The sequence below is a fragment of the Pinus tabuliformis genome, chromosome 1_2, assembly GCF_031772625.1.
Source record: "Pinus tabuliformis cultivar Carrire ecotype Pingquan chromosome 1_2, CPIR1, whole genome shotgun sequence".
In the NCBI taxonomy this organism is placed as follows: Eukaryota; Viridiplantae; Streptophyta; class Pinopsida; order Pinales; family Pinaceae; genus Pinus; species Pinus tabuliformis.
In genome coordinates this window covers 686,972,622-686,984,694 of record NC_142298.1, presented here as the reverse complement: position 1 = coordinate 686,984,694, position 12,073 = coordinate 686,972,622, and positions in this window count along the sequence as shown.

Sequence of the window (12,073 nt, the reverse complement as noted above, 5' to 3'; positions counted from 1 at the left end):
GTGACAATGAAATCATTTCACTTTCGTCATGTATTTCTTCTTACCCCCATGGCAAGAATATTATTTAGAATGGGAAACTTTCCTTTTCCCCTTCTTCGACTTAATCACTAAGGCATATTTCTCTTCATCATCAGTCTTTGATGAAGAGCCATCCTTGGTGGTCCTCCTGATCTCCTCATGCATCAAATCTGACCACATCCATTCCCAATCTGGCAGTCTCTCCAGACCATTGACAAAGTCCTAATAACTATGCCAACTCTTTGGGAGTCCCAGAAGAGCAAGACTCACCATATCATCCTCGGCAACCGTGATTCCAATACTTCTAAGTTCATCACAACAATGAGTGAACTTGGTCAAGTATTTTGGAATAGTCTCACCTTTCTCCATTTTGATTTTTTCGCAGTTTGTTATTCAGTGCCAATTTCCTTTATTCATTGTTTCTCTTATACAAGTCCACCAATGCTTTCCACATAGCATGTAAAGTTTCCTTCCCATGGAGACTCGAGACAATGTGGTCTCTAACTCCCTCAAGGATTATCTGCCTCGCCTTCACCACACACTTCTTCCATTCAGCCAGATTTTGTGCATCTGATGTTGTTGGCTTAGGAATGTCTTGATCAATGAATTCCTTCAAGCCATTGTCCTCCACTACATCCTCCATTATGTCCCTCCAAGCTATATAATTCGAGTTTCCATCCAAGGACTACTCAAGTTGTAAACTGTAGAACATCATCTGCAAATCCTGAAGTATGTATTGCAAATTTGATTTCACCTGTAACCCAAAAATTAAAACTTTGAAATCTCCTCTAGTATATTGAATTTAGCTTTGATGCCATGTAGAATTTCTTGTAGGTTCAAAATCTCATGCAATTTAATAAAGCACAAGACAAGAATCTACTTCTAATTTCAACCAGCAGAAGCCAATAGATTGATGAAAACAATATGAATAAGAAGAAGACAAATCAATGGCACATAACACAATAAGTTTTATTGGGGAAAGCCACAGCTCAAAACCCTACCTATATGTATTGCATTAATCATAAATATGAGTGAAGATACAAATATCGTTCTCACAAGAACAATTCTGGACAAGTATGCTCAACTCTCTACCTCATAAGCCCACTCTTAGCCAACACATAGCCAATTTCCACTACCTACCAAACCCCTATTTCCTTGCGTAATTCCTAGGATGAATAGCCCGTATATAAAAGGAATTAACGCTTCCAAAACTATGCAATCCAAACATAGGTCCTTCTTTGATTGCATGTGTGATATTTACAACTCAGTAAATCATACAACTAATAGTACATTGTCCGTGCACTCTAGTCTCAACTGGGTCTTTCTCTGAACTGACATGCATGAGTTTCTCATGAGGGAATCTTCAATTAACTGGAGTAACAATTGTGGATGCACTAGTGCACCAACTAACTGTTAGTCCTCTATTTGTTCCATAAACAGTTAGAACTAATTTAACTAACCATATCTCAGTAAACTGAGTTAATCTAATTACAACTCAAGTTAAACTCATACTGTACCCCTAAAAATTTAGGGAGAACATATCTATGACTACAAAAAGAATTCCAACTCGAAATTCCTAAGATAATTAATTTAATTAAACTTAATTAACTATTTACAAGTTTCTATGAGAATAGAATTAAATTTTAATTCATAGTTCAATTTAAGGACAACTTAAACAGGAATTTCTTGTTATCGTTTCTCAACACAACAAGACTATCCTTGTTGCGACATCCCTTTCCAAGGTTTCTAACCCCACAAAACATCACCTTGTGCCTTTGGCCCTCAAGAATATCCTATGGCCTCGAAGATAGCCTCTCGGCCTCCACCAAAGTGAACCAAAAACAAGCCACTACTCCAGCAACTCACTCAACTCCATCAAGGAGATCGGACCTCCTCCATGTTGTCCTAGAGCCTCCCTCTCTTGCTGCGGTTAGGGAAATTTTAGAGCTATCTTTCTTGCCTTGTGTTGCACCAATTAGATGCCTAAAATGAATCATCTCACCCTCCTTTTATAGGATAAAGAGGGGCTTCACTGAATTAATGAAGAGACCCTTCTATTGGAATTATTTACATCAAGCTTACATGAATTGACAACCAATAATTAATTAGTCAATTTCAAAAATTCATTTCTCTCTAACAACAACTCGAAATTGGATGATTCTTGTTGCATTGGAATCGTCTCACCAAACACTATCATCCTTATCCATCATATATCATAAATTCATCATGGTTGTGACCAAAATCACGATGGGTGAAAAAACCTCAAGCTTGGATCTTAAGCCCACAAGCCCATTTGTGGTGCTTTGACCTCCAGCCCTCGAACACCAGGGCTTGGAATACCTCCTAAGTTACATAAAAATCAACACTCCTTCTTAGCGAGGGAGGTACTTACAGGACTAGGAAGCAATCATCATCACATGGCGATGACACTAGCCCATTTGGCATCCATCACTACAGCATACCCTGTAGATGAACCCAAAAATCTCGATAGTGCCTCTGCCTCATCCTATTTGAACCTGAAGATATCGAACCTCCATAGGGATGCTCCCTTTGAGGCTAGACTCCCTCTAAGCCTACACAATATCCACTGGATTAGTCCTGCAAACACTCATCCTCTTGGATCAAATACCACTTGTGGAAATCCCACCAATCTCGGATATGCAACATCACGATCTAATGAAAACCCTAGTATGCCAACCTGTAGTCTATCACATCAAGCCATCTCAATCAACCTGATCTTATCCATGCCAAAGAAACCCTCAATCTATCCCAGCCATCCATGGAAAATCAATGGAATTCCATGATCAACAATCTAGCCTACAACAAATTGTTGTTCATTGGGTTCACCACCAATCCACCAGAACTCCCAGTCAATCCCGCTGCCAAGCCAATCAAGACCACGTCTCCATTCAACTTAATCCTTTGTTCCATGATCTATACACCGACAACTCGCTCTGAGTTGCTTCATTGTGCACACTCTGATTCACTGTCCCTTAAAGTAGCTCAGATATGCTCTGATACCATGTTGAATTTCCACGACTTTGGGTCTAGGATAGAATCTTAAAATATATGACGCTACCAAATCAAGAGTTTCAATGATACTACTTTGCACAACGGAATATAAATAGTAGTAAATCACACTTGCACAAAATATAGACAACTTTTTACATTTTTCAACCCAACTTTGTTATATTAAACAACATATAATACAATATTTTAGGGCTCCCGTACCAAGGATAATGGACCTCATATATCCACTGGTACAAGGTACAAACTAAGGCTTGGTGTCAATCCATTGACAACCAATCTACCCTCAATAAGATACTCTGACCATTTGGCTATCACATGCTCTCTTAGCTCCTCTCAATCATACCCTGTACCTGCCTGGTCCCTCGGCTCCTGATCGGCAACCCCTACCTCTGTTAATGCTCCAAGTCCATGTGGCCACTGAATCTCGGGTATCCAATATGCACTCTAGTTGTGAATTCTTCCATCACTTCCACAACACATCGAGACTCCTGTCAAGTTGTTCATAGCTCCACTTGAGAACAACTCTCAATCTGCCCATTGTTGCTCCTTAGCTACTCAGGGCCTTCAGCCCACTATGGTCTTCCTACACTACACCGATGAAGACCAACATAGGGCATGGAGGGCTACCACCTATCACTGCAAGATGTCCATCTCCCACAATGAACATGTGCTAGGAGGACTACCCATCTTCTGTTGTAGATTTCCTTCTCCATACACAAGTCTCGGGCTCCACAACTGCTCCTCTGGTTCATCAACCCTTAGCTCAAAAACAGCCTCTCTCACAACCACTTTTGTCCATCAAGGTTTTGCTCACGGGGATCCAACTTGGACATTATCACGCCATCCTCTAGTAGACCATAAGTTCCCAATCTCATCCACAATTGGTCTTCTCTCATACTGCCCTCCAACAATCCACGAGAGACCAAGTCCACATTGTAGCATCTGCACCTAGTTAGGGCATCCCCACACCTAGGAGACCCTTACACACAACTGCCCACATACTTCACGAATCTGCCCTTTGCTTCTTCTACAATAGAGGAGCTATTGCACAAATCTAGGCACATCAATATGTCCTCACCTAGGACACCAACAATTCATCATACATGGGTCCATCTGCAACACACCTTGTTCTTATCCTCTTGCCTTCCAATCTGATGTGCCTGCTGTCACCTTGGCTGCTTGGTAGGCCTCCAAACAATCCATGTGGGATCCTCCAAGAAACTCCTAAGGCCTCCTCAAGCTTACCATCAACTGATCCATGCAATAGTCAACACTTTGACCCAATACACAACAAACTCTCGCTCCAAGTTTGTTGCCCAATCATTGTGGAAACTATCACTAGTCTAGGGCATCTAATCATGAGATCTTCCCTCTCCTCATTGACTTCCACAGGCTGCCCTACCACGATCAAAATCTTATCCTAAACTAGGATCCAACAACTACAAGAAATGTTATAAATGTCATACCTTTGCTCGTTGTTTGTGGTCTCCTTGACTGCTGCTTTCATGGACTGGTTAGGGCATCAATGGTAGTCCTACCATCCCTCACACATCAGTTGTAACAATCCTTCTAAGGCTGTAGTTACCCTTCTCCATCACTTCTAAACCCCACATTGTGTTGGCATACCCTAGCAATCACAACTAGGCCTTACACCCTCCTTGTTGGCCTTAACACGGACTTTTGGATGTATTAGGGATTGTGGCTTGCTTTAGCAAGCCTATCCCTTGATGCGGCATCCCTTTCCAAGGGTTCTAACCCCACAAAACAACAACTTATGCCTTTGGTGCTCAAGAATATCTTGCTGCCTCCAAGACAGCCTCTCAACCTCCACCAAAGTGACCCAAAAGCAAACCTCTACTCCAATAGCTCACTCGGCCTCCATGAAGGAGCTCGAACGTCCTCCACATTATCTTAGAGCCTCCCTCTCTTATTACGGATAGGGAAATTTCAAAGCTATCTTTCTTGCCTTGTGTTGCACCAAATGGATGCCTAAAATGAATCATCTCACGCTCCTTTTATAGGCTAAAGAGGGGCTTCAACGAATTAATGAAGAGACCCTTCTATTGGAGTTATTTACATTAAGCCTACATGACTTGATAACCAATAATTAATTATTCAACTTCAAAAGTTAATTTCTCTCTAACGACAACTCGTAACTAGATGATTCTCATTGCATTGTAATTGCCTCGTCAAGCATTATCATCCTCATCCATCATATGTCATAAATTCATCATGATTTTGGCCCAAATCACAATGGGTGCAAAACCCCCAAGCTTGGATCTCAAGCCTACAAGCCCATTTGTGATGCTCTGACCTCCAACCCTCGAACACCAGGGCTTGGAGCACCTCCCAAGCTACACAAAAATCAACACTCCCAAGGTCTGAAATTCAGTCTTGTGGTAGCACTCTAAGTCTTATTTCCAATGCCACAAGTTAAACCAAGATTGGATTCTTCAATATAGAGTTATGCCAAATCTGCCACAATGACTTGATTATCGACTAGTTCAGTGGAGTGAACTCGTTCGGGATGCCACGTGTCATTGCTTCAACCTTAATCCCTGAAATTGATTCATGAGAAACTAAATTCCATGCAATTTTAGTCAATTTTTACAGAATTCAAATCCGATGATTGAGCAGAAAGTTATGACGATTTTCCCTAGGCCAACGCTTTGAGACTGAATTCTAGAGCATACAAAAACCCTAAATTTTTCGAACCATATCTCATAAAATATAGTGAACCAAGATCTGAAATTTCTACACGAAGTTCACCAAAATTTTAGCTCCACTCGGTCAAAATTTCAGTTTCTGAAACTTCGTAGAAAAAAAATATAGCAAAAAATCCAAGATGACCTATTTGAAGCTCCGAAACCCTAGAATCCAAAGCTCTGATACCAAATGTTATGGAACCAGATCACAAAACAAAAGAGATATATCAACGACTTAAGAATTAGCCTCTTCGAGGGGGAAACCTCCTTTACATCACATAAATGAACAACTATTCGATGATACAAATGACAAGACCTTCTTAGTATATATAGGAGTCTAAGGGGTCATAATATAGTTCGAGCCTACATAACAATAATAATATAAGAGCACGGCGATAAAAACCGTGGGTTTCTATGGGGAAAAACAATAATAATATGGGGTCTACATGGACACAACAAAAACAATAGGGGGATATACTAACAATAACAATAAGGGGGCTACATTAATAATAACAATAAGGGGGGCTACACTAGTGAAGGACCTAACATGGTCATTATGACAGGAGTGAAGGAGGGAAGATTGTTGAATTCGAAAGGGACATTTGATCATGCTCATATTATGCATACCTCTCTCACCATGATGAATGTATATTTCCATATAATCTCTTGTGTCATGTTAGATTTGGACACATTAATTATGACAGCCTTTGTCTATTACAATGGATGGTGTTTTTGGTTTGCCTACTATTCCTAGGAAATTAATGTGATGCTCGACTCCTTGGAAAACATAGAAAACAACACTTCCAGGATTCCTATTCTAAAGGATGTAGAAAACTTGAAATGATAGATTTTTATTTGTGTAATCAATGCCTATTTCATTTACTAATCATAATAAGTATATCATGTCTTTGTTGATGATTACCTTAATATGTGTTGGGTATACTTGTTGAAAGATAAATCCTAGACTTTGCAAACCTTCAAAAAAATTCATGAATGGATCCAAAATGAAGCATAATCACATATTTGTATTCTTTGTATCGAAAATGGAGGATAATATGTATCCAGTAAACATGTAAGTATCTTTGCTAACATCAGATTTAACACCAAACCACAATTCCATACAATCCTCAACATAGAGGTGTAGCTGAAAGGATCTCCCCACGAGGGGTACTCAAGTGTGTGATCCATGTTGCCATCATGACATGAGTGATTATGTATTAATAGGGGGTGCTGCACCCCACTCCCCACCTCCCCCCCAACAAAAATGGTAGCCAACATGTGCCAAGGATAATTTCAAGCTGGCAAACTGTGGGGTTTCTCTATTGGAGGCCCAGTTCATGATTCAAGCTAGGGTGTGGGTTATCCTTGAAGGTATACCCGACCTGATGTTTCCCTCATCCTAGTGTTGGTAATCATTATGGTGGAGAATGTTGGGGGAGGTGGATATCATTCTTCAAGGTGGTAGATAATGAGAAAGGCTTAAGATGGTTGCTTAAATTGGTGTCGATCGAACTCGGTTTTATGGTATGTGTAACAACCCTAGTTAAAAATTCATGTAAAAAAACATAAGACCATGGTCATGGGACATGTATTCCAAGCTAAATGTTGGGAAAAACATCCTATTGGGCGTTCATTTGGTTTATTATGGCTCAGGAAATTGGAAAAGGTAATGGCTAAGGCATTTGGAAAGGAAAAATGGCATTTTTGGCACATTTATTTATGAAAATAATGGAAATTAGGAGAAAAGGAAGGTGAAAGGCCACATGTTGCATGTGAGGAGGAAAATGAAGGAAAATAATGGAAAATGAATATAAGAGAGGCCTCATTGATAAAAAGGCTTATGAGGATCAATTGGCAAGTTTTTCTCAAGCTTTTGGCTCAGGCTTGGTCAGTTTAAACTTTTGTCAGTTCAGTTTTGAAGCTCTCTCATTATTATCTCTCTCCCTCTCACTCTTGGACACAGAGTTTTCTTGGAGCACTTTGGCATTGGATCAAGAAAGGAAAAGAAGGCAAGAGGAAGGAAGAATCAAGCAAGGAAGAGCATAATCAAGTAGCTAGAGCAGGATTTCTTTACAGGTATCGATTTGCATGTGTGTTTTCCTTGCTAGATTTGGCATGCATTATATTGCATGTGGTTCTTTACTACTACGGAATGGATTTTTCCAGGTGTAATAGTTTTTTCATCCTATCCTTTCCATTTCTGGATAGTCATGGTGTGATGGGGTTCTCATGTTTTGGTTAAGCTGGATTGTCGGATGGATTCAAAGCTGAGTGAGGTGGATCTTTGAAAGAAAGAACACATGGCCTAGTGATCCCTAAACCAAACTGTGGATTTCGGTAAAGCCACTGGACTAGTGACCCTTGAATAGGACTATGGGTTATGGTAAAGCCAAGTATTGTGTGCCTCGGTGGGCCTAAGAATCCTTGACCAGTTAATGGCGGTATATATGGAAAATCCTACATGTGGGTGCTCTCCATTAGGCCTAATAGTCTCAAGACGTGATGCACGGTAAAGCCTGGAGAGTGGAGTCTCAGTTAGGGCCTAGTGATCCGGGATGGATTGCGGTAAAGCCCAGAGACTCATGTCTCAGTTATGGCCTAGTGATTCCTCGATCAGACTGTAGATTGCGGTAAATCCTAGAGACTAGGAGACCAGGAAATTTCCTCACGTTGTAGGTGGAGAAATATGGTGGCATCCATGCTTGTTTTGGCCTAGTGATCTGATGTGGATTGTGGTAAATCTTGGTTTCCATTGATGAGGGTGAGGTGTTTTAGCCTTCGAATGCCCTGGTTGGTTCTTTTGGTTTTAGTCCCACATTCATGCTTGGAATATGGCATGGGTGTGATTGGATGAAGAGGGATTTGGCTAAGCCAATCTATGGTCAAGTGGAATGTGGTAGTCCCATACTGGGTTGGATTTTGCATTCATTAATAAGAGGTTATTTCCTTGGTATCTAATGTGTAAATGCACTGGTTTATATGTGGATTATATGGCTGATGTATCCTTGATATTTATGTTGTTATTATGCTAGTTATAAACATGTATTATGATAATGTTGATGTATGGCTCCCTCATGTTTGTAGATGAATGAACAATGTATCTATGACCTAATAGATGATAATGCAGCTAATGATATAAGGGAACAATGCTTCGTAGCGATTCTTAGATAAGTATGAGACCCCTATGCTCAGATATGTTGTTTAAACTTGTATATTGCATATTTGTAACATGTTTGATGAAATGCATGTCATAGATAGTAGGGGTCTAGTCTAGTCATTGTTGATGTTTATGCAAATGTATCTTATTTTCGCTATGAAATTTCATTCTTGAAGGTGTCATTGAGTTTTAGGAAGTGACTTGGGCTCTAGGCCTAAAAAGGTGGCACAGATCCCAGAGACGCAGGCACAACACTAGGGGGGGGATTCCCTAAAAGCTCCCTTTCCCTTGATGTGGGAGCATCGTGAGCCTCCATATGCACCCTTGTCCATATCAAGGGAGCGTCCAGGGGTTTGATGCATTAAAACTTCTGTTTGTCTAAGGGGTTGGTTACCTAAGTGGTTGGGATGGCTCTTAGGAGTTCTGTTGTTGATGTGGAAGGTCTGTGTTTTGGGTTTCGATCGATTCCACTTCCTTAAGGTCACCTATGAGCTTGAATCTCATTATAGTGGTCTCTCGTCACATATTTACCCTGATTGGTCGGTTGCTTGGTTAGATGTGGGATGAGGGTGTTATAAGGTGGTATCAGAGCCAGGTTCACCCCTCAGACTGGATGGGCGGTGTGTTGACCATGCATTCATGTCAGTTGCATATGTGTTCCTTATGCTTGTAGTCCATGTGCTTGTTGCATTTGCATGGTGTTGATCATGGTTGTAGTGATGTCGCCATGTGAAGGTTGATGATGTTGTTGTTGGGATGCTTTATTCATGAATGCATGTCAGTTGTATATGCATTTGTTATGCATGTCAGTGTCCATATGTTATTATGCATGCATTGTCATGGTTATAGTTATGCATGTATAATAGGTCAAAAATGCAATGTGAGGTTATTGTATGCATTTAAGGTCATCATGATGTTATTGGTATGTTATGATGCTAATGTATTGGCTGAGATAGAGCATAAGATGTGGACCATTAAAGTGAAGTTGCAAAAATGGACTTCATGGTAAGAGTATATCGTCATATAGGTTTGTATGGTGGGCATGCAGGTATGTGGTTAATGGTTGTTATAAGAATTAGGGTTACTTATATACTTGTCATTTTATTGTTGTTATGGTTACATGTATGATAAATTCTAGTTGATTAGTGTAGTCATATGCACATGTGTCATATAGTCATGAATGATAGTAACCTATAGTTGTATGCATTATGGTCATATGCATGATGGTTATGTCCATTGCATTGAAGATCTTGATGTTACAAGTATCATGCTAACTTGGATTAGTCTATGTATATGATCATGGTTGTGAAATTCAAGTATGAGTTAATACATTGTGATATTATGCCATACTAATCTAGACTGACAGTGCATATGTGATTGTTATGCATGAATGAAAATTGTTATGAGTTTATGATGTAAACATGTTAGCTAGTTATCGTTATGGATATCATGATCTTATTTATGTTTGAGTTGATATGTTGTGAAATTATATCATGCTAATCTAGATTGATTGTGCAAACAAGATAGCCTCCCTTGTGATACATCAAGGTATGAGTTTGCTTATGTCATCTATTTGGTGTTTGAATGTTTGACTATGTCGTTTATTTTGTGTTTGGGTGTTTGGTGTCTATTATGTCATCTATATGTTGTTTGAATGTTTGATTACTTGAATGATATATGTGTTTACAAGCTTTCTTGCTGAAATGATCTTGTTTCAAGATGGTTGTACTAATACATATGTGTTGAGACAGTGGAAATGTACTTGAGTGTAAGTAGGTGATATTTACAGCATTATGTATTATGATTGATGAATGTGAGTTGATTGTTGAGTATGACATAGTTGTTAGACTTGGTAAAGGTTGATTTCAAATTAATATACATGATGTCTTGACCTTTGGAACGTGAGACTGACATGTGTGAACAGTTGCAAGGCAACATGCTTGGTATTAGCTTGAAAAGGTAATAGTTGATGTGTTGGTCTAACTAACAATTGGGTGATGTGACAGTGCATAGTAGGACTCAATTGCAGTAAGCAAAATGTAAAAGAAAGAAATTGGGTGAAATTTTCCTTTGGCTATGTTTGGAAACGAATGAGTGCTTTGCATACAAGAAGTCTTCTTAACCTTGAATTTGTCTGACATTATGAGGATATGTGTTATATTCATAAATATGTATTTGACAGGTATAACAGTTGGTTCTAGTTATGGCTAGATTCGTGAAAGGATTGAAGTCCCTTGGGAGATGGTGTAGATGTGTTCAGTTGCAAGAAACGTACTTGGAACAACAAGGTAAGGTAATTGGTGTAATGTTATGTTTATTTATGCATTGACAGTTATGAGTTTATGGCAATATGATGCAGGGGATTGCATGGCAAAGAGACTAGCATGAAATTCTGAGAAGGCTCGGGTTGAGCTTTCCTTTGGAAGCACTAGGAACCAAGGGGATTGAGTCATGGTATCCGTTGAGAGTCTTGTAATTTTGTTTCTTTGTGTTTTGTTTGTGCTTGATTTGCATCTTTGTTTATGTCTATTGTATGGTCATACCACTTTGTTCACAGTGTCATATTGTTATTGGTTTTTATGGTTTTCTTATTGTTTGCATTTTTTATTGCTTTTTATTTTTCGAGGGCCTTGGGAATTGCTTGGGAAAGGGGAAAGTTAATGGAACTCAGAGAGATAGATGAATGAAACCTAGCAGGTAATGTAAGACCCGAATGAAGCTCGGTGCATGAGTAACAAAAGTTGAAGGTAGGAATATGACAATCGGTTGGATTGGTTCAGTCCATTGGTGTAAATTGATAGTGGTAGTATAGTCATGAGAAAGGTAAAAGGAAAGGTGAAGTAAATGGTTATGAGGTGTCAGATTCCTTGGCTATGTTGGGAACGGTTGTTCTCAATGTTGTGCATGATGTGCATGGATAAATGGAGTTCTCTTAACCTTGACCTTATGATATTTGGTAATTATGTCGTGGTCATGTTTATGCTAATGTTTATATATGCATGTATGTATGTCATTGTCTGACATGATCATGATGCTATGTACATATTGTATATGCAGTGTTATGTACATATGGTGTTGTGTACATGTTGTACAAATGGTACTATGTACATGTGGTGTTGTGTGCATGATTGTACATGTGGTGTTGTTTCCATGTGGCATTGTG